The 23,798-nt window shown below is 35.3% G+C and overlaps 1 protein-coding gene, 1 long non-coding RNA gene and 1 other non-coding gene across 7 annotated transcripts in view; 1 reads left to right on the forward strand and 2 right to left on the reverse strand.

The window, feature by feature from the left end:
• Positions 1 to 23,798, reverse strand: part of GULP1 (GULP PTB domain containing engulfment adaptor 1) — a 218,146-nt gene that overhangs the window by 112,067 nt on the left and 82,281 nt on the right. The window lies entirely within an intron of this gene.
• On the forward strand, positions 1,677 to 22,905 carry LOC118500053. Its single transcript, XR_004902577.1, has 3 exons — positions 1,677 to 1,693; positions 10,409 to 10,414; positions 22,825 to 22,905. It is a non-coding gene; the product is annotated as an uncharacterized LOC118500053 (long non-coding RNA).
• Positions 19,389 to 19,556, reverse strand: LOC114495911. Its single transcript, XR_003684567.1, has one exon. It is a non-coding gene; the product is annotated as a U1 spliceosomal RNA (small nuclear RNA).

A 23,798-nucleotide genomic window follows, 5' to 3' on the forward strand; every position in this document is an offset into this window, starting at 1 on the left:
ATATACTGATTAAAAGTGATTCAAAATATAATATAACTCTATGTGTGTATAATTTAACTATATTGTACATGCTTAATGCTTTAATATTACTCACCACAAACCAATAAACAATTAAATATTTAAATATTAATATAAAAATGGTAGACAACAAATAAATGTGAATCTGAAAGTCCCAACTTTCTCTATTGAAACCAGAATTATTTTTGTTATATTCTGTAAATCCTAAATCACCTGGTATAATGCCAGAAATACAGTGCAAGATCACTGAGATATATTTCCTAATTGTGTTTATGATAATCTAATACATATTTTGGGCATTTTTGTATCATGAGTATTATGAATATTATTTAGATTAATCATCAATTTGTATGTAAGGCATACATATTACAACATTGGTTAGACTTATAGAAATTGAATTAGCTGAAACTAGATGTATACAATTAAAAAAGGAGATAGAAGAGAATCAGCAACAAAACAACTTTCTAAATATCTGAGTTAATAAAAAAATGAACAAGTTCAATAGAGACCATTTAACTAATGCCATCCTCTACTTCCTTTCAAGTTCAAGCGAAACCAGTTTCTCACTGAATTTGCCAATAATGTGGCAATAATTCATTTTGGTCATAGTCACCACAATCCTTCCAATGCATTATTTCCAGGCATAATTCCAAGACTCCAAATCCTAGCATAGCAATGGGAATTCCTTTGCAATCCTTCACATTAGCAGAAATGATTTTCATTTGGAAAATTTATAGCAGAAATCTCCATTTTAATTTTCTAGCTTTATTCTTGTACTGCATACCTTATGCTGTACACATCAACCAAGGAAACAGTGACATCCCACAATGCTCACACCATCTGTATTCAGAATCTGTCATAAGTTCAATTCCATAACACTGTTACTAAGAGTGTCTTTACCATCCAATTAGTATTTATTCTACACACTTTGTTTAGTGAGAAGAATACAAAGATGTATTGGGAAGGCAAGCCAAAGCTGTGAATCAAAGAGAAATTATAGGTGAAAATAGAAGGAAAAATAGTGAAACAAATATCCTACTCCTGAGGCTGGCTTACTACATGAAAAGACAAATGAAAGTAAGGTTACTATAGGACTAACATATTTTGCAAGATAAGTATCCTGATTCTCTGGAAGCCTAGGAGAAATGGGGTGAGAGCAGACAAACACTGAACTTAAGAATGGTGTGTGATTCAGCGAACATCTACTGTGTACAATTTCGTGTCAGGTTCTGCATATCTGGGTGATTTCACAGATGTTCTAATTTAATATAGCCATTCTCTGAAGCAGATTATTTGTAGATGGGGATACAGAGGTCCTCGAAGGTTATTAATAAGTATTGTCAAGATCACACAGTAAGAAACACAGTAAATGCTAACACTAGGTCTTCTAAGAGCATGTTGAGGAGACTTTTATACTATATACACATACATCTCATGATATGTTTCCAAAGGAAGATAAATTTGTTAAGAAAGTTTTCCTTTTCTTTCTTTAATGGTGTGGGAAACAGTGTTTTGGGTAGTACAGTAAAACTAAACTTGGGGCTGCAAAGGAAGAGAAGAATATGAGTCCTGATTGATTGCTATAGGTTAGGTTAAAGAGTCACATAAACATTCCTTAAGACAAGATAAAGTTAAAATTAAAAATGCTACTTTCAGCCCTGGCTGGTGTGGCTCAGTGGACTTAGTGTCAACTGCAAACTAAAAGGTTGCTGGTTCAATTCCCAGTCGGGGCACATGCCTTCGGTTGTGGGCCAGGTCCCTAATGGGAGGTGTGTGAGAGGCAACCAATCAATGTATTTCTCCCACATTGCTGTTTCTCTTTCTCTCTCCCTTCCTCCTCTATAAAAGTAAATAAATAAAATCTTTTTTAAAAATGCTACTTTCACACATGCTGTCCTTAATCCAAACTTTTATCACAGACTTTCTAAAATACATACAATTTTTTCTTTTATCACTATAAGAGATCAAATATCCCAGAAATTCCACGGTCTCAGAATCCAAACCATATGCCTCTGACTCTATGTCTGATTTCTGGACCTGACACAGTCTACATGCTCTGATGTTTCAAATTATGTGTTCAATCTAGGTGTCTGATTTCGCTTTGGCCAGCATGAACTCTTTATTCCTATAGCAGCCAGCATCAGTGATACTATATGTTTTATCCTGAAAGGAATGAATTTAAATTCTTTCTCCAGAAGGCCTTCTTATAATCAATGGTAAGAGAGGAAGGCACATTTCGAGGGTTCGTACAGCCTATGGGTATGGAATAAATAAGAACAGGTTAACAGAATGACTAAAATTCCTTGCCTCAGCATCATTTTCAGGGAGCTCTGAAGAGTTGATGTACCATATATTTGACATCTGGCATGTGTCTGGTGATGAATATTTTAGATATAGCATCTCATTTACTTCTCAAAATAATATCCTCAGAGCACTAGCAGTTCGCTATGACCATACCTAGAGTAACGTAGCAAAATAATTTACCCAAACCTACGTGTCAATCAAGTGGCAGAATCAGGCTTTCACTATAAATTGATGCAATTCTAATGAATAGGTTTGAACTTCCTAATTAATATATTGGGCTGACTCTTACCTTGGACTCAATATTATAAAGCAAATTCCTTCTAAAACATCACTGGCTACAGTGAAAGTGCCGTAGCAACTTTTATTTCTAAATCTGCTGAACATAGATTAAATACCAAAAAATACCAATACCTCATTAAGTAACTCATGCTTCATTTATGCAAGTTCAAATAAGAGTTTTTTTGTATATAAATTGAAATTTAATATTTTAAATTCTTGCCTGTTACCATGTAGTGGGATGAAAGGACCCTAGACGACATAACAAGCACTACCACTTTAGAGATTTAGGCAAGACAGGGTACAAACACGAAAGCCAGTTAGCAGGGCTGACCTCAGAATCTAGGAAGTTAGACGTGCTGTGTCCTGTGCACAATTTTATGTTGCCATCTTAGAATAGTCGCCAAACACGATCTTAGTCTGTCTGATTCTGAATACTTAGAGGATGCAAGGGACTGACTAGGGTGGTTTGCATCATAGGGACTTAACATTTCACACAACAAGAACCTGAAGGCAAGTAGTTCCCTGGATGGTCAATACAACACAGCCATCATCAGAGACTACAGTGCTCTCACTTCTGTTCTCTCACCCTCAGACGTCAGCTTCTGTTCTTAGGTTGTTCCTTCACAGGCACAAAACGGTTCCCCCAATCACCTAAACACATACCGAGGTAGGCAGAAAGAAGAGTATTTCGTTGTTCACAGAAGAACCCACAAAACTTTCTAGGAGTTCCCAAGGAGAGGGGATTTTATGACAGACTAAATGTAAACTGAGTATGGTAAAGTGAGTATCAGACATTTTAACTCTGTTAAATGGGCGCATGGATAAGGAAAAATGGCAGAATGGCTGAAGAATATGCAGATTTACTACATGTAAATCTGTATCCGTCAACAAGTTTAAGATCTTAAATGACATTCCTTGAAATACAGGCTGAAGTTAAATCTTAAAATTACCTGCGATGTTCAGTTTTGTTTTACTGTCTTTCCTCATCCACCTATAAAATTCATCAGGAAGTTAAGACATTTGTTTCAACTTCTAGGACTAGTAATAATTTAGAATGAGAAAAAATAAAACATGAATGAAATGAAAATATTCTTGGTAACACCAAATGATACCAGTGTAATGTCCTAAAAACGAGAGACTGCTATTATGAAACAGTACTGGGCACTGATAAGACTGAAGAAGAGTCTATGATAGGAAGTTAAAAGAATTATGCATAGGCATAAACATGCCTTTTTTATTGCTAATCCTCTTTCTCAAGTATTATATTTATTTTCATTGAAATTATTGATTACGACAACATTTGGTGTGCAATAATACATTTAGTAGAGTGTGTAAACATAGCTGTAGCTTTGGCAACTCATAAATGAGCGTCTCGGGTCCCCCCTAACATTTAATGTTTCTTTGGAAACACATGTTTTGAAACTGTCTGCTTTTAATGTCTTTTTAAACAATTCTTAATTTTTTGTTTTTGTCATTGTTGTTGCTCTTTGTTTTTAATTTCATTCATTGAGAGACCTACATAGATGGCACAACAGAGTTTGCAGTTTGAGGAGGGACTCCAGAGTTGAAACAAGGCAGAATGGAATCACCCTCAAGGTTTATGCACCAACCAAAGCAAGAAAGAACACAGAGCCCGGGATCCATGACTAAGAATAATAAAAGACTCAAAGTTCTGTCCCTGAATGAAGTAGAAACCTTTCCCTCAATGACAGTTTGAAATTTGTATTTTATTGCAAGTTTCACAAAACAATTAGAATGTTAGTGTTAAAAATAGCAGGTGACTTAATCAGTTGGAATTCCTTCATATTTTTACAATTCTATAATTCAAAACTCACTATTCTTTAGGCAAGATTCTTTAAAAAAATATTTTGTAAGGCAATGTCAGTTTTAGGTAGAAAGGTACAGAGCAATTTTGTAGAATCTGTCTACATCCTAACAGGCAAAGAGGGGGACATCTGCCAACCTGGAATGCTCCACCATAGAATTATTGACTGCTTGTGATCGAGCAAGCATGGAGCTTGGCATTTTCCAGCACGCCGGCTCAGTTATGTGCTGACGTACTGACAACAAAGGGGAATGGCATACACACAAATTGCTATGATCCAATGTGGTCATGGATAACTGCCTTATGCCTTTGAGGAAGGAGTGATTCAGAAGTTCAATGAAGGCAGAAATCACTCTTGGCTAGCTTTATAAAGGAGCCAGCTTTTCAAATTAAATTGAGGGTAGAAGAAAATGCTTTGACAGTTATTGATATCAGATATCCATCAAAGAAAATGTGTTTTACCAATATTAATCTGGCAGCAGAGCCAAGGTAATTTAAATAAGGGAGACCAGTTAAGGGTGTAGGTAGTGGTTTAGGCCAGAGGTAATAAAAGCTAAAGTGCAACTAGAAAGTGGTGAGAGACACCAGAAACTGGCCATGGGCACTAGAAGAGAAAATGGAATGACACGGTCAATTTTTAAAAAATTTTTCTAGAACTACCTTTTGGAAAAGAAAAAAAAAATGTGCACTTTGCTTTGCTTTTTTTGTTTTCCCCAATTCCCAATTTATTTTTGGCTCTTGGGTCAAGGTCATTTTTTCAATATGAAAAAAGCAGCAAGTTCAACACAAAGCAGAAATTTATGTGTAGGATAGGACAAAACCAAGGGTGCAGGAGAAAAGGCAACAGCAAGAGAAGAAATGACATGTCGCCTAAAGGCAGAGGGTATCCTGTCCCTTCTCCTCCAGGGAATGCCTCCAGCATTTAGGTGCCAGTACATACTTTTTCACACACACAAAAGATTGATACTCCTTTACGGTAAGAAAAGGTGGAGATGGAAAGAGTCTTTCTGGAGGCGTAGGGACCAACGCTGGTTACACTCTTCCCCTTTTCCCCCTTTATCTATGCAGAGAAAGGCAGCAATTCACTATGAGAAAGGGACTTTCCTTTCTGAGAGAGAGCAAATATCATTAGAATTATTACTTTGATACATTTCGAATTTCATTCTCAGCCGCATTTCAAAATAAAAATTCATAGATATTTTTAGTTTAGCCTAGTTTATAAAATTATTTTTTAACACAAGATGCTTTCCAGAAATGGTATCCAGGTTTATAATCTAAACTTCTAAACAATATAAACTGATAAAATACTGTTCTAATTTAGAAATACCCCATGTTAACTGGGTATTTGCTTGATTCCTTAGGTTCCAGAGCTGCAACCATTAAAGAGGTTTTTTTTTTTCCCTATGGTGAAATGTTAGCCATTTTGTTTAATGTTGATTAAAATGCCACAGGGCGTTCCCATTTGACTTCTACAAGTGCTTTGTGGCTTTAGATAAGATGTTGAATATTCAGAAGCTTTCCAGAATCAGGAAGATAAACATGTAAATCAGGCCAACTGCACCCTGGGGTTGGTGAGGACCTGGAAGTACCTGTCTAACCATTGTGCTGGCAAGGAAGCCAGAACAGCGTAGGCTGCTGGCTTTAGCCAGCCTCTCCCACATCTCACTGGGCACTTGCTAATTCTTACTTCCCCAGTGCGTCTCCCCTCCAAGGCCAGCATGCCACTCCAGTAGAGATTAAAATATGAATAGTTTTAATAGTTAATTCTATGAATAGTTGATTTTTGGTTTGGGGTTTTTTGTTTTTGTTTGTTTTCTTTATAGGGCACCCAGACTTTCAGCCCTCTAAGACTGTTTACCCATCTGTAGGTTTCCTTTCCTTTGTAACTCCCCCACCCCGCCCCGCTATAAAACTGAAAAACAAGTAGATTTTCAGAGTCACATGGAAAAAGACTAATTTGATCTTTCAAATGAAACTTGGAATTAACAAAAAAGTAATGAATTTTATATCCCATTATTATATTAGCAAAGCACATAAAAGCTACTTTGGTTCAGCTGCAGCATGTCATAAGAATAGTTAACAGCTACTAGATTTTACTATAAGTTAAGAACTCTTCCACACACTTTATAAATATTATCTTCAATAATTCTCACCACGATACTGTCAGGTAGGTTCTATTGTTACCCTGTTTTACACAAAAGGAAACAGAGGTTCAGAACTTGTCCACAGTCTTGAAGTAGTGGGAGATTCAAACCCAAGGCTGTCTGATCTACCCTATTTTCCCTAAAGCATCTCAGAACTTACCTAAATACCAAATTAAAATAAAAAGATTTCCAGGTATTTTACATAATTTTCCTGAAAACAAAAGTTTCTTGGAAAGTATTTTTTTATTTTATTTGGGGAGAAAAATTGGTCTTATACCATCACAACTTTACTAATTCCTTCACTCTTCATTTTATAAACTGCCAGAAATGTGCCTAATACTTAATGCTAATGAGTTTCTAGATGACCTAAAGACTCAGTGCCTTAACTCCAGTTACCAGATGTGACTAAACCTCATAAGCAAAGGCCAAAATAACAATGAAAAGACGCCACATTACTTTATGAATAGAAAATTACACTGGTGTATGAGGTCTCTATGTTTTATTCTAAAACATCAAAGGAAGAAAATTAATTTTGACATTTACATATAAATTTAAAATGCCACAAACCACTTATTTCATTCCAAATGTGTCCATTATTTTACTTTTCACACAAAAATTTAACCTCTGTAATTATTATCAGAATACTTTTACTGGAATTCTGAAAATAAAAAGACCATTCTCATTAGCTGCATTTGATATTTTTCACCTAGGTTTTTAAAAGGCTATTTTTCATGTTTTTGAAAATCAATAATCTTAAACTGTCAACCCATCATTATAAAGTCTATTTCAAAATGTTTGTTAGTTCAGTAAACAGAAGCCATTTTAGGTCCATTGCATTATTTTAAACTAACAAGGCTGTTTCAGTTCCAAATGAAGTATCATCAATTATAGCTTAAACAAGAAAAGAAAGGGCTTTAGTGGCTCATTTAACCAAACCACTGCAATGGGAAGGTCAATGGTGGACAGCAACAGGCCTGGACTCTAGGTGGACTAGATTGTATCAGGCCTCTCTATTCTCCATCATTTGAGTGTATTGTCTTTAATTCAAATACAGCCTTTCAGGTTTTCCCCTTTCAGATATCTTTCTAGAAGATTCACTGTGAGTGGACGGCAGAGTCTGAACAAACACCCATTGCAGAGGTTCCCAAGTGATGGCTAATGGGGCCCAAGTCTGAGCAAGAGCACTATTGACGGGATTCGTAACAGCACTGGAGATACTGGCAGGAGCATTCACAGGATCTGTAGGACAGCAATGCTTGATTTCACTCCCACCTATTTAGACATTTAGAGAGTGATTTAGGCTAGGTATCAACCCCTTTAGCCTCAGCTTCCCAAACTTTAAAGGTATAATAACCACTTACTTTTTCATTAGATTTAAATGAAAGAGCATGTAAAAGGGCTTGTAGAGGATCTGATACGTAGCTACCATTTATTATATGTGTTAGGAGACTTTAAATATGAGAAATCTTATGATTTCTTGCAAACACATGGATTCTGGGAGGATCAAATATATGGGCAAGTACCTTGAAAATATTACAGTAATGTAATACAATATTACATCATGTAGATGTTAAAGCACTTTGATTTGTGGAGTGCCAACCTAGTGCTCCACCTGTCCCACTAGGGCTTTCAATGCTATTCAAAGGCATTTGCTCTGTAAGTGAGCAAACCAGGGTGGAAGCCACTTCTTGTATTTTCCTTTCCCCATCCCTCAACCTACAGTTCCTAATACCATGCTGAGCAGAGAATAAAGCCTAACAATACATCTGTGGAATTTTTAAAATTATTATTCCTTGTATGAAAGAGAGAGAGAGAGAGAATGAATTTGTTGTTCCACTTATTTATGCATTCATTGGTTGATTGGTTGATTCTTGTATGTGCCCTGACTGCAACCTTGGCATGCAGGGATAATGCTCTAACCAAATGAGCTACTTGACCAGGGCCTATCTGAATACTTACTAATAGAAAGTATTCTCTCATCTTGACATTACAAAATGAAAATGACCAATGATGGTCTAAGTAGAATCTCATCTATTTTTCTACCAAAAATAATCCTTATAATAAAGTACTGAATAACAAAGTACATGATTATTTATGGTTCTGCCTTCAAGTTGATAATAAACAACTAGGTCAGAATGTTTTGAAAACCTAATTCTTGCAAAAATAATACTAAATGGCTAATGAACACTACTGTTAATGATATTTTACAGATATAATGCAAAACATAAGTAGTAAATTGAAGATAAGAGTCATTATGAAGTTGAAATACTACAGTAGCAAAATAAATTCTTGTGTGATTCTGCACAAAATACACTAATGCCCTATTTATCCCTGAGGTTTGAAGTATTCCACATGAATAGCTGTTCGCATAGTTTGTATCTTTAGATAACCTTGCTTTTATCTTAATTTCAGAGTAGGACCTTTCTGCAGTTAAGTTTGGTAACTGAGTGGAATTGAAGGGAATTTTTGCAGTTATCCACTCTGCCCGCAGTCAATGCAAAATGACTTCTACAGCTTCCCAACAATAGATATGTGTTTATGTAATAAACCCCGTGAATTATGTTTTCTTATTCATCCTGGCTTTTAAAAATCTTAGGACCCATATTTGTGGCACAATTTTAGCAAAAACATGGTGGGACAAAAGTAAGTTTACAGAGTTGATATGGAGAATGATACAATAATTAATAAGTAATAATACAAGAATAAACTGTTTCAAGTACTCACAACTATAAACCTACTTTTGCCACACCCTGGATGCTAGATTGTCATAAACTATCTCACCTCAGTTTTACTTATTTTTTTTAATGTCTCTATCCCCTCTGTGTTATTTCGTCACTTTTGAATTCTCTTAGATTTATGGTTCTATTCTGTCTTTGGAAAAAGACATGATAGGCACAAATGAATAAATGACTTTTCTTTCTTACCATCTACTACTACTTGATGCAACACAGTCTCATTTGTTTAAGGTTTTCCTGCTTTACTTTACTCGTAAACAGTGCTCAATATAGCCTGCCACTAGTATTTAATGGCCTACTTTTACTTTATTTTATTTTTTTTATGACTGGCCCTTTAGCCCCTGGAGTCTGCAATAACACCGAGTAGATAGTGTCAGAATTGAGCTAAATTGGAGGGCATCCAGTTCATGTCCACCGAGAACAGAAAATTGTTTAGTGTGAAAAAAAATCACACATCAATTGTCAGATGTGTTGTGAGTAGAAGGAAGTAAGTTATTTCCCTTTTAGGAGGATAATGAAAGATTAGGCCTTGAAGAAATCACCCATTCCATCTTCCCTTTATCCCTCCCTTCCTCCTTTCCTTCCTTTCTCTTTTTTCCCTTTTGCAAGTGTTTATCCAACACTGTCTCTGTTTCCAGGTATTAATCTGAGTTCTGGGAAGATATAACTGAAGAAGACAAACTCCTGGTTCTCATGGAGATGGCATTCTTGGGAGGAGTAAAGGGGGGAAGTACATATATGAGGTCTGCCCAGAAGGCATCCAGCCATGTAATATGAAAAGGTGACATTTTATTGAAGAAGACACAAGATACAAGAAACATTGTACATAAGACAATGACGTCTCAATCCCCTTCAAAGTAGGCACCTCAGGACCTCACACAATTCTCCCAACCACCATCCCTGGTCCCATCTGATTTTCCTGAATCTCACTGATGGTTGGAAATCTCTTCTCTTTCAAAGGTGATCTTAGTTTTAGGAAAAGCCAGAAGTTGCAGAGCACCAAATCTGGGCTGTAGGACTGAGTCACCTGGGTGATTTGATGTTTTGCCAAAAAAAAAAAAAAAAAACTGCACAAGACATGATGCAAGATGATGCAAGACTAGGTGAAGGTGCACTGTCACGATGAAGCTGGTGGTCACCAGTTGCCCATAGCTATGGCCTTCTGAATCATCTGAATAGTTTCCATGGAGGAATGTTCAAGCTTCAGGCAAAATTTGATGGAGATTTGTTGCTCTACTCCTTCAGTCATTTTGAATGCAATAGCCACACAATACACAGGCTTGCTCAATGGTGTCTACTGCCCCCACTGCCTAGTACAATGAAGTCATCATTGTTCACGCATGTGCATTCCAGTCCACTCTCCTTGGCTGCCAGGTAACGTTGATGCCGGGCACACTGTTCTCATTATATAAACAATGGCTGGACTTTTTCTGGACAGATGTTGCACGCACAAACATGCAAGCACACACACATGTATATGATTTCAAGTAGTGAAAAGTACTATAAAAAGTAAGGCAGATAAGACAGAATAAAGGGTTAGAAAGTAATATGACAGGATTGGGAGTTTGGATAGGGAAGATAAGATGAATTTCAAGTAGAGGCCCGAGTGAGTCAAGATTTCTGACCAGTCCAGGAGAAAATACAGGCCTGGCATTTTTTGCATGCCAGCGTGCAGTGGTTGCAGATGAGAAGGAAAGTGGTAGGAACAGGAGTCTGAAGGGTCAGATCCTGTAGGGCTCTGTAAATGTGGAGAGTACAGATTCTGTTCTGGTATAATAGGAAGACACTGGTAAGGTGATATAATCTGACTTTATATCTAAAACTATAACTCTGACAATAAATGGAAAGTAAGCAATTGAAGGAAGGTAATGCAGTATAAGCATGAAAGCAAGGAGGCCAAGTAGGAGGCCTGGAAAAATAATAAATGAAGGTAGTTTGGTCTAAGATGTTGACCACACAGAAGTGAAAACTGGTCAATTGTGCGTATAAAATTAAGGATGGAGGCAGAAATTCTTACTAATGGATTGACTCATGAGTAAGAAGATTTGAGGAAAGGTGAGAGTTCAGTGATCTGTGGAATTTTGAAGGAAAAGAATGAGTGAGAAGCAAACTTGAGGTTAAATTGTGAATCAAAGTTCCTCTTTTGGATACTTTCTAAGCAATTATATTTTATAGTTCTGTATTAATATCGCTATTGATTTAGAAAAAACACTTTTTAAGAAATAATCTTAAAGCAAAGCCCATGTGCCTGTTCCTTTCTTCATGCCTGAGGGCAGCTCCTATTAGACCAAAGAAGACGCTGGGTAACAGTGTGTTCATGTGCTGTGCAGTACAGTCACTGTTTAAAAATACTCAATCACATGATTCAGTGGCTTATGTGGCACATTGGCTATATTTGGTTAATAATATCTAATTTATAGATGGCTTTAAAAATTGTGTATTATTCAATGTTTTAATTGTTGAGATTTTAATGTCCTACTTTGTTAATTTTTTATTAATCAATTGACAGTATTGATTGTTAATACATATATCTCAACTTTTAGCATTAATTTGTAATCTTTTCACTTTTAATTAAAATAATCTTATTTTCTTGAAACAATAAAATATTTTTATTTAAAGTGGATTAATTATAATGGTTATAAAATAATGCTAAAGAAAAGCATCAGAAATATCCAATATAAATTAATGTTTAATTTTAAATCCTTCACTTAAGGGGGCAAAAAGCACAGTAACAAATCAGTTTTGACAGCCAGAAAGTATGCATGTTGCACAGGTGATCTGTAGGCTTAGCACCATATGGATCTGAGAAATTAATACCAGTTTCAGATCATCAGATACAACGTACTAGTAGCTGACCTTTGTTTGATCTCAGAAAAGCTCAAGATTGTTGTTAAGAGTTAGTTTTTAAATCCCTCTCAGTCTTTTATGCTGATGAAATTTACAACCCCAAACTTTTGATTGTCCAGCAAATATTGAAGCCAAAGTAGAAAAAGAAATGCTATTTCACCTCTAAATAGAACAAGCAGATGATACCAATGTATAATCAATTCTAACTTCAACTTCATATGCGCAACTGCCAGTCAGTTCATATGGGCTCTGACTTTTAAAAAAGCCTAAAGAATATTTTCAAAAGGAAGCAGTTTGTTCCTAGGGAACAAAATGTACCCTGAAAAGCATATGTTCCACATTTCTATAAAATATCCAGGAACATTGATTGCCTCGTAGTTGTACTGTCTGTTAACAAATATTAGCATAAACATAAAAATGTAAGAATTCCTGACTTTCGCACACTAAAAAAAAATCACTGGTCAGGGAAAACAGACAATAAAATATACTAATTGCTATGATAGAGGCATGAACATGTTTCTCTGAGGGGAATTTGGAAGGAGGACCTAAGCAGGTAAGGAGGATAATCTCTGAATAACATGATGAGGGACTAAGGACCTAAACTTTAATAAAGTAGGAAGATTGCACCTATGATGCTACAGTATGTTTTTTATTATGATAATGTCATTTTAAAATAATGCTTTCTCGGGATGTCTAAAAGAGTATGTTTTAAAAAGGATATACTGCTCTTAAAATACAGTCAGGTCATAATCATGGAGTCTTTGAAAAAATCTCTTACTTAAAAACAATGAAAGAAGGTTATATGTGCAACAACATTGTGCAGCAAAAAAGAATACTACCTTAGGAATAGATAAAAATAAATTCTAATTCTCACAACCATTTTCTATGAAGCCTACAAAAACCATATATTGTTTGGAATGTAATATTTTTTCTTTCATACCACAAAGTGGGGATAAATTGTTTCTACAAACACATTCAACTGTTTTACTTTTTATTTTTTTGCATAATTCATTGATTTGAATGATAAAGCTTTTTTCTCATCTTTAAAATGGGTAATATTATGAATACTTTACAGGGCTCTTTGAGTGCTGTGCTAGAGAGAAGCAGAGTGTAATCATTAACAAACACAGATTTCCTCAAAAATTCACCCTCAGCTGGTGGAACGTGACTTTTCTGTCACCCTTAAGAGCAGTGAATGTACTAGAAACAGGAAGGTAAAGGAGCCATCCTTGGTTTACTTTGGAAAAGCAGATTACAGTGTACTCAAGATTACATGGAGTATCTACCTGGTTTGTGAACAACTGGTCTTCCAGGTGGTATTTCTCAGACTGGAGGTAGAAGAGAGTTGGAGAAGTCCAAGGGTCTGGAAACTGAAACAGCAGAAAAATAAATAGTGCCAAATAGGGTGAGTGTCCCAGTGGGCACAGGCACAGAGAATCTCCACTGCTCACAGATAAGGAGAGCTGGATCAATCATGTAACCTATGTACTGGAAAGGGCTTAGAGATGAAAAAAGTACTTTCAGTAGTAGTTGAGATAACTCCTTAATGTGCTGCAGGCATTTTTATAAATCAAAATTCCTACCTGAAGTTCAATATCAATGAATAATATTTTATTAAAATTACTTAATATGAAGAGTTTTTATTTCATAGATGTGCTCATACTTAAATTATATTAGAAAATACATCAGAGCTTCACAATATATAGAGAGAAGCAAGTATAAAATAAGTTTCTATTATTAAATTTCATATGTGCCAAATAACAAATAATACAGCAAATTGACCAAGAGATTTAAGTGTAGGAGGAAGTTGATGTAAAGAACTATCATTTGGTTCCAGGAATGATTTTATGACTATATAAACTGTATATATGTGAATGTGTGCATATTATATGTACATTATCTATATATATATGTGTGTAGTGTATTATATATATACATGTGTATATATACATGCATGCATATGTATTTTGTGCAAATATGACAATAATTGAATTTCCTCTTAGAAATTAACCAATCAATATGCCTAAGTTAAATTCAAAAGGCCATTAATAAGAACTAATTTTTGGTTAACTTTTTCACTAATTTCATTTGAAATAAAATCTGATGAATTCTGAAGTGAAGTAGGAGATATTTGACAGGAAAAAAATATAATAATTAAAAGATAAAATGCATGATTTATTAAAAAGCAAACAAAAAAGAAAAGGTAAAAAAAATAACAGTGCTTCCAGAGGTTATTCAATGTTTATCTACATTATAAATGATTTTATTTAAATTTTGAATTTTTTGACAAACAATAAATACTAAAAAGTTGGTGAAGATGTGGAAGAAAAAGGAACCCTGGTACAGTGCTACTGGGAATGCAGACTGGTACAACCACTGTGGAAAACAGCATGGAACTTCCTCAAAAACAGCGATTTCATTTATAGGAATATATCTAAAGAAACCCAAAGCATTGATTCAAAAGAATATATGGACCCCCATATTCATTGCAGCGTTGTTTACAATAGACAAGATCAAAAGAGTCCAAATGCCCATCAGTAGATAAGTGGATAAAAATGCTGTGCTACATTTGCACAATGGAATATTACTCAACCATAAAAAAAGAAGAAAATCTTAGCTTTTGCAAAAGCATGAATGGACCTAGAGAGTACTATGTTAAGCGATATAAGCCAATCAGAGAAAGACAAATACCATATGATTTCACTTGTATGTGGAATCTAATGAACAAAATAAACTAACAAACACAATAGAAATAGATTCACAGATAGAGAAAGGAGGGGAGATGGGAGCTTGGGTTAAAGCTCCCATCGCCTCCAAGAGGCGAAGGGATTACACAAACAAACAAAAAGTTCAAAACAACCCAGGTTTGATTCCAGGCATGTGCCCTGACTGGAATCAAACCAGTGACCTTTTGGTTCTCAGGCTGGTGCTCAATCCATTGAGCCACACCAGCCAGGGCATAAGTCCATTTTTCAGTATTGCTTATCCCTCTGTTTCTAAAGATTATTCCAATATTAAGTATGCATTGGAGTGCTCCATTCCCATAAAGAAGGTCACTCCCTTCTATATACATTTCCATATATTCTATCACACTATTTGAAATCACTCATTTATACATACTTTTGTTACTATAGGTAGTTAACTAGATATTAATAAAGAAATAGGAACAAAGGGAAGTAGACATTGAGCTTAATGAACGGGGGGGGGGGCCATAAGCCTTGTTTACTCCACCAGGAAGTTATAGCTTCACATCCCAAAGGATTTCGGCATTGCTCCACCATGAGGATTAGCATGCCTCCTTTCCCCTCTTTGGTACTGGATTGTTGGGGGGTGCAAGAGGAGGAGCTTGACCAGAGAGGCCTGTCAGTATAACAAGGGGGTGTGGACCTATGAAAAGCCTGCAAAAACTTAGGAAGTTTACTGGTCATTTTGAAAAAGAACCTGGTTCGTCCCAAACCCACGCTAATATGAACAGAGGGAAACAAAGCAGCTCTCTCTCTCTTTCTCAGAGACCAGCACACATCCTGTTTGTTTGTGAGGTCTCTCCCCCAAGAGCACACAACCATGTGAGTCTAGCAGCTGCTGGAGCTGCAGCAGATCTGTGGGCTCCAAAACACTAAGCTTTACTATAAAGCAGAAACTCTGGACACTGGCTTTTGTTTTGGCCTTGCTCAAGACTCAGTCGGACTTTTTCCACGGTGGGACCAATGGAGAGGGGCCATGGAGGGAGCCTTCTTCCGCACTAAAGAACCATCTTGCCACACCATAGTCTCCTGTGTGGAGGTCCTTGCAATGACCCCACGAAAGAGCCCGATTTCCACTGACCACACTTTCACTCTACTAGACTGAAAGATTCTTAACTGTGAAAGCTCTGTCTTATGTATGGTTTTAACCCCAAAGCTGAGCACTCAAAAAACATTTAATTGGGCACTCAAAAACATTGAATTGATTGTAGATGAAAATACCAGCAAACAAAGGGCTGGCGATGATGGCCCTTCATCTACTTAATATTACATTTTTATAAAAACAAAGTTTTAATAAAATCTATTTTGGCACATTGACACTTTATTATTGTATTAATTTCAATATTCCTCCATAAATACACACAAACACCCAGGCACACATGCACACATATACAAATATTCCAAGTTAAAGCACAAAGTCCATTAGTTTGGATGCCATATAGTCAAAATTTCATCATCTTTACAAGGGTACAGCTGACTTAAATTACTAATTGATTCAAAATCTAAAATAGGTGAAATATAAGTTCTTCCTTAAAAGAACAAACAACTCTTTGCCAATGAGGAGAGACTGGACAAGAATATTTAAATTCTTATTTTATTTTATTTTTTACATTTTTTAATTTTAATTGTTGTTCAAGCACAATTTTCTGCCTTCCCCCCATCCCAGCCTACTCTAAATTCTTATTTTAAAATAGTGTTTCTATGAAGTCAAACTTCCATTAAAAATCTATCACTAAGATTGGATAAGCTCGTCTTTTGTAAGAGAACAGGATTTTCAAATGAAGTTAAAGTAACTTTTAATCTCTAGTCATTTTATAGTGATGTATATTTACTATTTCTAACTAATTGGACTAAATTATACCCTATAGTTACCACTGGGAAAAAAATTGTTAAAATGCATCTTCCTTCCTGATAACCAAGATCACCTCAGCTACTCAAAGGATCTAGAGCATACAGACAACTTCTGGCACAGGAAGTAAATGACAAACTGTTGGGTTATTCTAGAAAATAGCACTAGTTTGAGCCAAAGTAACAAAACAATTCTTTATAATTTAAAGAGCCATGCTTTGAAAGCTCCCAGTGTTCCCTGAGAAACATTCACAGTCAATTAAAAAACAGCCATGCTATGTTATAAGAGATAATGGGAAAGGAATTTCCTGTCATAATGGGTGGGATGAGGCCACAAAAGCAACCAAATAGGCACTGCCTGACAGAACAATAAAAATAAAACAACCTTGTATTTTTAAAATGCTACATATATTTTCATTGCATGAATTCTCATTGTCCCAGTTTTGCAATGGAGTTTGACTACTTTGAAAAATTTTCTGATGCATACAGAAAACATCATCCAGGCACCCAAATCTTCTTGAAATACAGAAATTATAGCACTTCTTAAAAATGGAAATGAGTCTTTACCACTGGGATTTGTCCTTTACTTGAGAATGGATAAAACTTACTAGACTTTACAAACAAATGTTTAAAAAATATTTACCCAACTATATCTGATTAACTGAAGTAAATTTTTTGTGCATTTTATTCACCTTTCAATTGAATACTATATATTCCAGTTATTGCTATCCTGTAGTTTCTCTGAAAAAAGGGCAAGTCCTATCTCTGAATTATTACTGACAGTCTCCATTCCCAGGATGTAAGGCAGAAAACCCACAGCTGATTCAGGTGAATTAAAGCTGAGACCAATGCCAATTTTCTGGCTGTCAGTCCATCTGTTCTATCACAGGGCTAAAATGCACAAGATTGTTAAGGAACTGAAAGGACATACCAATGGAGTCCTGAAACTGAGTGTCTAGTTCAGAGATTTACTGTAATCAATCTGAGAGCAGACTAGTGTCCTTGTACGTATTGCAGTCACCTCAGTTAACCTCTGATTGGCATTTCTCATTTTAAAAAAAGTTTAGTTGATACATAATTTGTACACTGTAGAATTCACTCATTTAAAATATACAATTCCATGTTTTTTAGAATAATTACAAATCTATACAACAGTCACTGTAATCTCAATACCTTTATGTAGAACATATTCTTCACCCCTGCAAGTACAACCCTCAGCTGACAGAGGAACAGAAAAAAAAAAAAAAGAAGGGGAAGAAAGAGGGAAAGAGGAAAGAAGAGACAGATGAAAGGAGCAAGGAATAATAGCTGCATGCCAAGAATTCTGTCTTAAAGAGTAAAAAACAATGTTTACAAAATTGAAAAACACTGGAAACATAAATTCAGTAAAATTTTAAATGTGTATTTCCTCACTTTATTCCATAAGATTATATCCTTCCTTCCTTTTGCACTATCATTATTAATTATTAATTAGTCATTTAATGGGCAAATGATTCCAAGAAAAGGGCTTCGAAAATGAGCAGTATTCCCGTAACACAGAACTGAAGCAACTTGGTTTAGTTTTATCTCTCTGCAAATCATGGAATTCACTTTTAACTGAGAGTGGTTAGACTCATTCCATATTACCTCAAGAAATTTTGAAATAATAAAAGTATTCTTTCATTCTTACTGTAATACTAAGTTTCAGGAATCCATTGGTATGTCCTTTCAGTTATTAACAATCTTGTGCTTTTCAGTCTTATGATGGAAGAGATGGACTGACAATAAAAAAAATGGCATCAGTTGCATTTTTAATTTACCTAGACTTATCTGCTCCTTTTTTTTCAAAAGGCATATTCCAATTCTTCTATTCTTTCCTTTTCCAATTGCCAACACCCTTTTCTCTGTCAATTCTACATTGACAAAGGATTTGGACAGATGCTAACATTTCCTCCAAACTTAGCTTTTCTTTGAAATTTGCTAGGGCAGCAGAATAAGTTACATTCTCAAATTATCAAGGGGTTTTCAAAAAGCCAACTCCCAGGAATTATCATTAAACTTTTCAGTATCTGGGCTACATTTCACAGACAGATATATACAGCCCTGCAGTTTTTTGAGATAAAGTTGCTTTATTACTTAGGTGAAATAGATTTTATCAGACATCATTCTAGCTAACTCTGAGACATAGAAACCATAGTAGGCTTCACATTATAATCTTTTTTTTAAAGTCCCCAAAATGTGCCCTTTTCTCTTATCTGTGAAATACAGAGTTTCCTTAGATTCACTCCTTATTCTAGCGAAGACTCCAAAGGACTATATGGAAAAAAATTCCCAAGATCGTATTAATCTACAGCAAGGAATTTTAGTTATTGTAAACTAATTCTGAAATTGAGAAATGAAATGAGATCCTTATTTAGAATTCTTAAATAATGTTAAAAATCATCTTTCTCCATTCCAACATTTTGAGACTTATCCCACATGCTAACATATTTACTCTGGACATAATATTATTCCATAAAACTAAAAATTATAATTTGTTACAAAGGTGTTGAAAGGGACCTTCAGATGCCATCTAATTATTCTGTTATAATTATAACTATAATTATAACTCTGTTATTCTGTTTTATAATTTTATTTATTTATTTATTTACTTATCTATTCTTTTCAGGGGAGAGCACAAACACAATCCCCCACTACCACAAATTATGCATTGGAGGTTCCCACATTTGCAGAAATTATGGGGGTCAGCACATCCAGAGAGCAGTGAATGAGTAAGCTTCACCCTGAGAAAACCACCTTCGTGGTCACGGTATCTCCCCTGCCAGGTACATAACCTGTTTTATAATTTTAAAGCAGTCATGCAAATTAATTCCACTTAAAAGATTATAAATTACTCTAATTATATAAAGACTGTTTTTTGAAGAGACCAGAACCATTTTTGTCGTCACATGTGGTTTTAAAATTTATATAGATTCAATAACACAGAAATTGAAATCATCTTCCTCTTACAAACATCGTTTTAGAATAGAACAAAATTATAAGCCTCTGACATAGTACAAATACTCTGTTTAATGATTAATAGTGTTGAGTTCTCAGAGGAACTGCCAAGCTCAGATGTATTGAGCTTTTCCAGCTTTTGCATTGAACGCTCTGGGAGGGCAAACATCTTGTCTTTCAAAGACTTCACTTCATTCTTACTAAATTAAGCTCTAAAAAACTTACAAATTCGTTTTCCAATGAAGATTACTGAAGTGTTTTGATTTAGAATAAGTGTCTACTGGCTAGAATCATACTGGTAAGTCAAGAATTATCTGTTTAATGGTTACACAGCAACATTTTAATTAAATGTATATTTAGGCAGTTTCATTGTAAAGAAAATGACAAAGATTTCAGTAAATCAGACATATAACAAAAACTGGTCATCAACCAGAAGCATATAAAAATCAATCAACAATTCTAAACACATTCCTTAAAAGCACTAATGCTATTTTAATGCATTAAAATAAACTAAGTGTTTAACAAGCAAATTGAAATTAGAACATCTCTCAGCAAATACAATAACCCATTTCTATAAGGACATTTTTCCCAAGTATTTTTTTAACATTTAGTCATAATTAGAGCATGGTTTTTAATTATACATTTCTCTTATTAAGAGAAAATGTCAAAAAAATTAAAAATCCAAAAGATACATAAAAGGGAAAAATGCCTCTCAAAAAAGAACCTATCTTTAAAAGCAGTTAACAAAGTTATCTTTTAGTCATTCATTCCCTTATTTAAACAATATTTACTTAGAATTTATATTGTGGCTGATATTATAAGTGAACAAGGCTGAATCAACCTAGGCTCTGATAGAGCTCACATACTATCTGGAAAAACAGACATTAGATAAAAATAATAATAATAATCACACAGGTAATGAGAAGTGAAAAAAGATATACAGGATGCTCTGGTAGCATATTATGAGAACTTTAACGAGTATGAAAACATCAAAGGGAGTTTTTCTGAGGAAGTAATGTTTCAACTAGAACTTGAAAGATGTAAGTGAAGTTTACCAAGAAAAAGGAACATTACGTATACAGATTGGAGGGTGTGAAAACATGGCATTCAAAGAATTGAGAGTAGACCAAGAAGGATGAAGAATGGAGAAATGGGCAAGGAGGAAAAACAGACACAGCTGAATAAGAGATAAGAAGAAAAAGACCACAAAGAAGCCTGTTGGGCCTGTTAAGCCTCATGATAGGAGACAACTGAAGTTACCTGGAAGATATTACGTCTGCATGTAAATTTGCATATTATTGCATCCATATTTTTGAAATGGATACCAGAAGAATTAAAAACCTACTGTATTTCAGGCAAATAGGATGGTAGAGAAACAAAAAGCTGTCTCTGAGAAAGGAAAAAAATAAGTGAATACATTATATTTAAGAGGTTAAGTAAGGGACAGGATTTAGTGTCTAAAAGTAAGGGGTAAAAAGGCGGACAAAGTGATCCCAGAATTATGATTCTGGCAGCAGTATGAGGCTGGACCTGGAAGGCGGACAGACTTCTAGGAAACAGATGCAGGTCTTCCAGTCACAGAAATGTTTCTTACCTGACTTGATAGAGTTTTAGATTAATTGTTAAATCAAACTTATTGATTAGGAGATCAAGTCTCATAAAAACTGAAAGATGATTGGAAACCTAGCCGAAGATCCCAAGGAGAAGAGTAAAAGCCATCATATTTTTTGCATTTAAGTGTAGAATTGGGTTAATCATCAGTAAAAACAAAGAACTGCTATGAAATATTTATTACAGATGAAAAGAAATGATGTAACATTTATCTGGGTTTTGCCAAATCTCCATCATTTCCTTATAAAATTTGTCTACATAAACCCCGTTCCAACAATACAGTATCACTGCAGAGGAAAGATAAATGATAATCAAGGCAAACTCTAAGAAGCACTTAAAAGCAGATAGAAAATGGAAATAATCTGCAATGATAAGGCTGAATGAAAATGCTGTTATAACAATTTGTATGTATGAAATATTTAAACATCACAGCATCAGATAGCTCTTAACTGTACTTTTTATCTGTTAGGTGGTTGAAGGGAGAATATATATTACTCTGAGACAAAAACAAAACCTCTCAGAAGGAAAATGTTTCCCAGTACTGTCTGGCAATATTGAAGGAGAGTCATTCAATCACGCAAATTAACATCTTGCACATAAATTGATGTTCTGTCTCAAACCCAGCAGCAATTCTATAATTCAAGTCAGAAATCCCCTGGCTTGAATTGGCACAGAGAATTCGTGGAAAAGATTCTAATACATAGTTGCAGTAGCTGAAAACGTTATCAGTAACTATAAGCAGTAAAGAAGCCCCATCTTTGGTGTAGCCAACATTTGAACACAACTGGCTAATTCTATAAAATAACAAATTAATTATTATTATTTAGAATCATAATTCTAAATAATAGAATTATAAAATTCTATAAAATAATGGCTCAAACAATGTAACCAATAAAATGGCTGCAGATACAAAAGATTATGCTTAAGATACTGATATATGAGTAACCTCTCAGGGAGACCCAAGCTGTATCCTTTATATAAAGGCTCTGACAACATGAAGAGACTAATCCACAAGGAGAAATGGACTGGTGTGCAACTTTGAATATACAGAGAGCAAGCATTTGAAGAGAGGACTGGAGTTAAACAGAACCCAGATGGACAGAATGGTCTAGCTGCCCTTGTCTATGGGTGGAAATGAGAAGGAACTGACAGTTAAATCCACAGCTACAGGTAGAGGTGACACTTAACTGTCACACAGTCAATGCTTCTGAACATTGTTCATGGACACCTTACAGGGGCTTTCTTGTTCTGAATGGATTCTTCTGTACTTGAATGGGAATTTCAAGCTATAAAATGGCGCTGTCTAAAAGCCAACAATTTTTACAGGTTGGTTACATTTGTCCATAGAGCAATAATTGCAATTAATTTGATGATTTCATTGTGTTTTTTCATTATTTTATTTTTGTAAATAATGTAAAACACTGAAAAGAAAGGTTCTTTAAACAAAACAAAACAAAAGTTCCTCTCTGGCTCGTGTGGCTCCGTGGATTGAGTGTCCACCTGAGAATCAAATGGTTGGCATTTCAATTCCCAGTCAGGGCACATGCCGGGGTTGCTGGCCAGGTTCCCAATAGGGGGCACATGACAAACAACCACACACTGCTGTTTCTCTCCCTCTCTTTCTCCCTCCCTTACCCTTTTTCTAAAAACAAGTAAATAAAATCTTTTAAAAAATGTATCCCTTAAGTCTGGGTCATGGACTTGAGGAGGAGGCTTCAATGATGCTCTAATAACTCCAGAAGGGCGGGCATTGCATGTGAGTCCACAGTGCCTAGAACGTTGCCAAGCACATGCAGGTTCTTTAGTAAATATTTGCAGAACAACGGAGTGAATGAATGAATAAATACAATCTCAGATGAAAACTAGGCAGCACAGGTCCACACAACAACCAACAATTCCAGCAACTAGTGGCATCCATCCACCTAAGGAGGCTGGAACAATCCCAGTATCTGCAGTCCAAGCCCTAAGGGCTTGAAGCAGGGAGAAAGAATCAAGACAAAAGTACAGAAAAGGCCAGCTTCTACAGACTGCATTCTTATGCATCTCACATTTTTCTGAAAATAGAAGCAATATGCATCATCAATAACATTTATTAAGAAGCATTATGGACAAAAAATGACTTTCAGTCAGAAGGCCTGACCTAAACTGTGTCTTCAGTGTTGTGTTTCCTAAATGTATTTGGGCGAGTCACTTAATCCTGTGAACCTTGGTTATCTTATCCGCACAAGGAGAATAAGAAGTTTCTTAAACAGTCACTCATTTTTAAGAAAAAAAAAATGAATTACCGAGTAAAAGTGGCAATTACACCAGTATTAGAGACAAAGCAAGCACTAAATAAGTAGGGGTTTTAAATATGTTAAATAATACATGTCCGTATTTCTGCATCATTAATAAGTGATCATTGTCCTTATTTCCACATCAATAAATAATCACTGGCCTTATTTCTGCGTCATACAAATGGCACCTA

The sequence above is a fragment of the Phyllostomus discolor genome, chromosome 4, assembly GCF_004126475.2.
Source record: "Phyllostomus discolor isolate MPI-MPIP mPhyDis1 chromosome 4, mPhyDis1.pri.v3, whole genome shotgun sequence".
Classification (NCBI taxonomy): Eukaryota; Metazoa; Chordata; class Mammalia; order Chiroptera; family Phyllostomidae; genus Phyllostomus; species Phyllostomus discolor.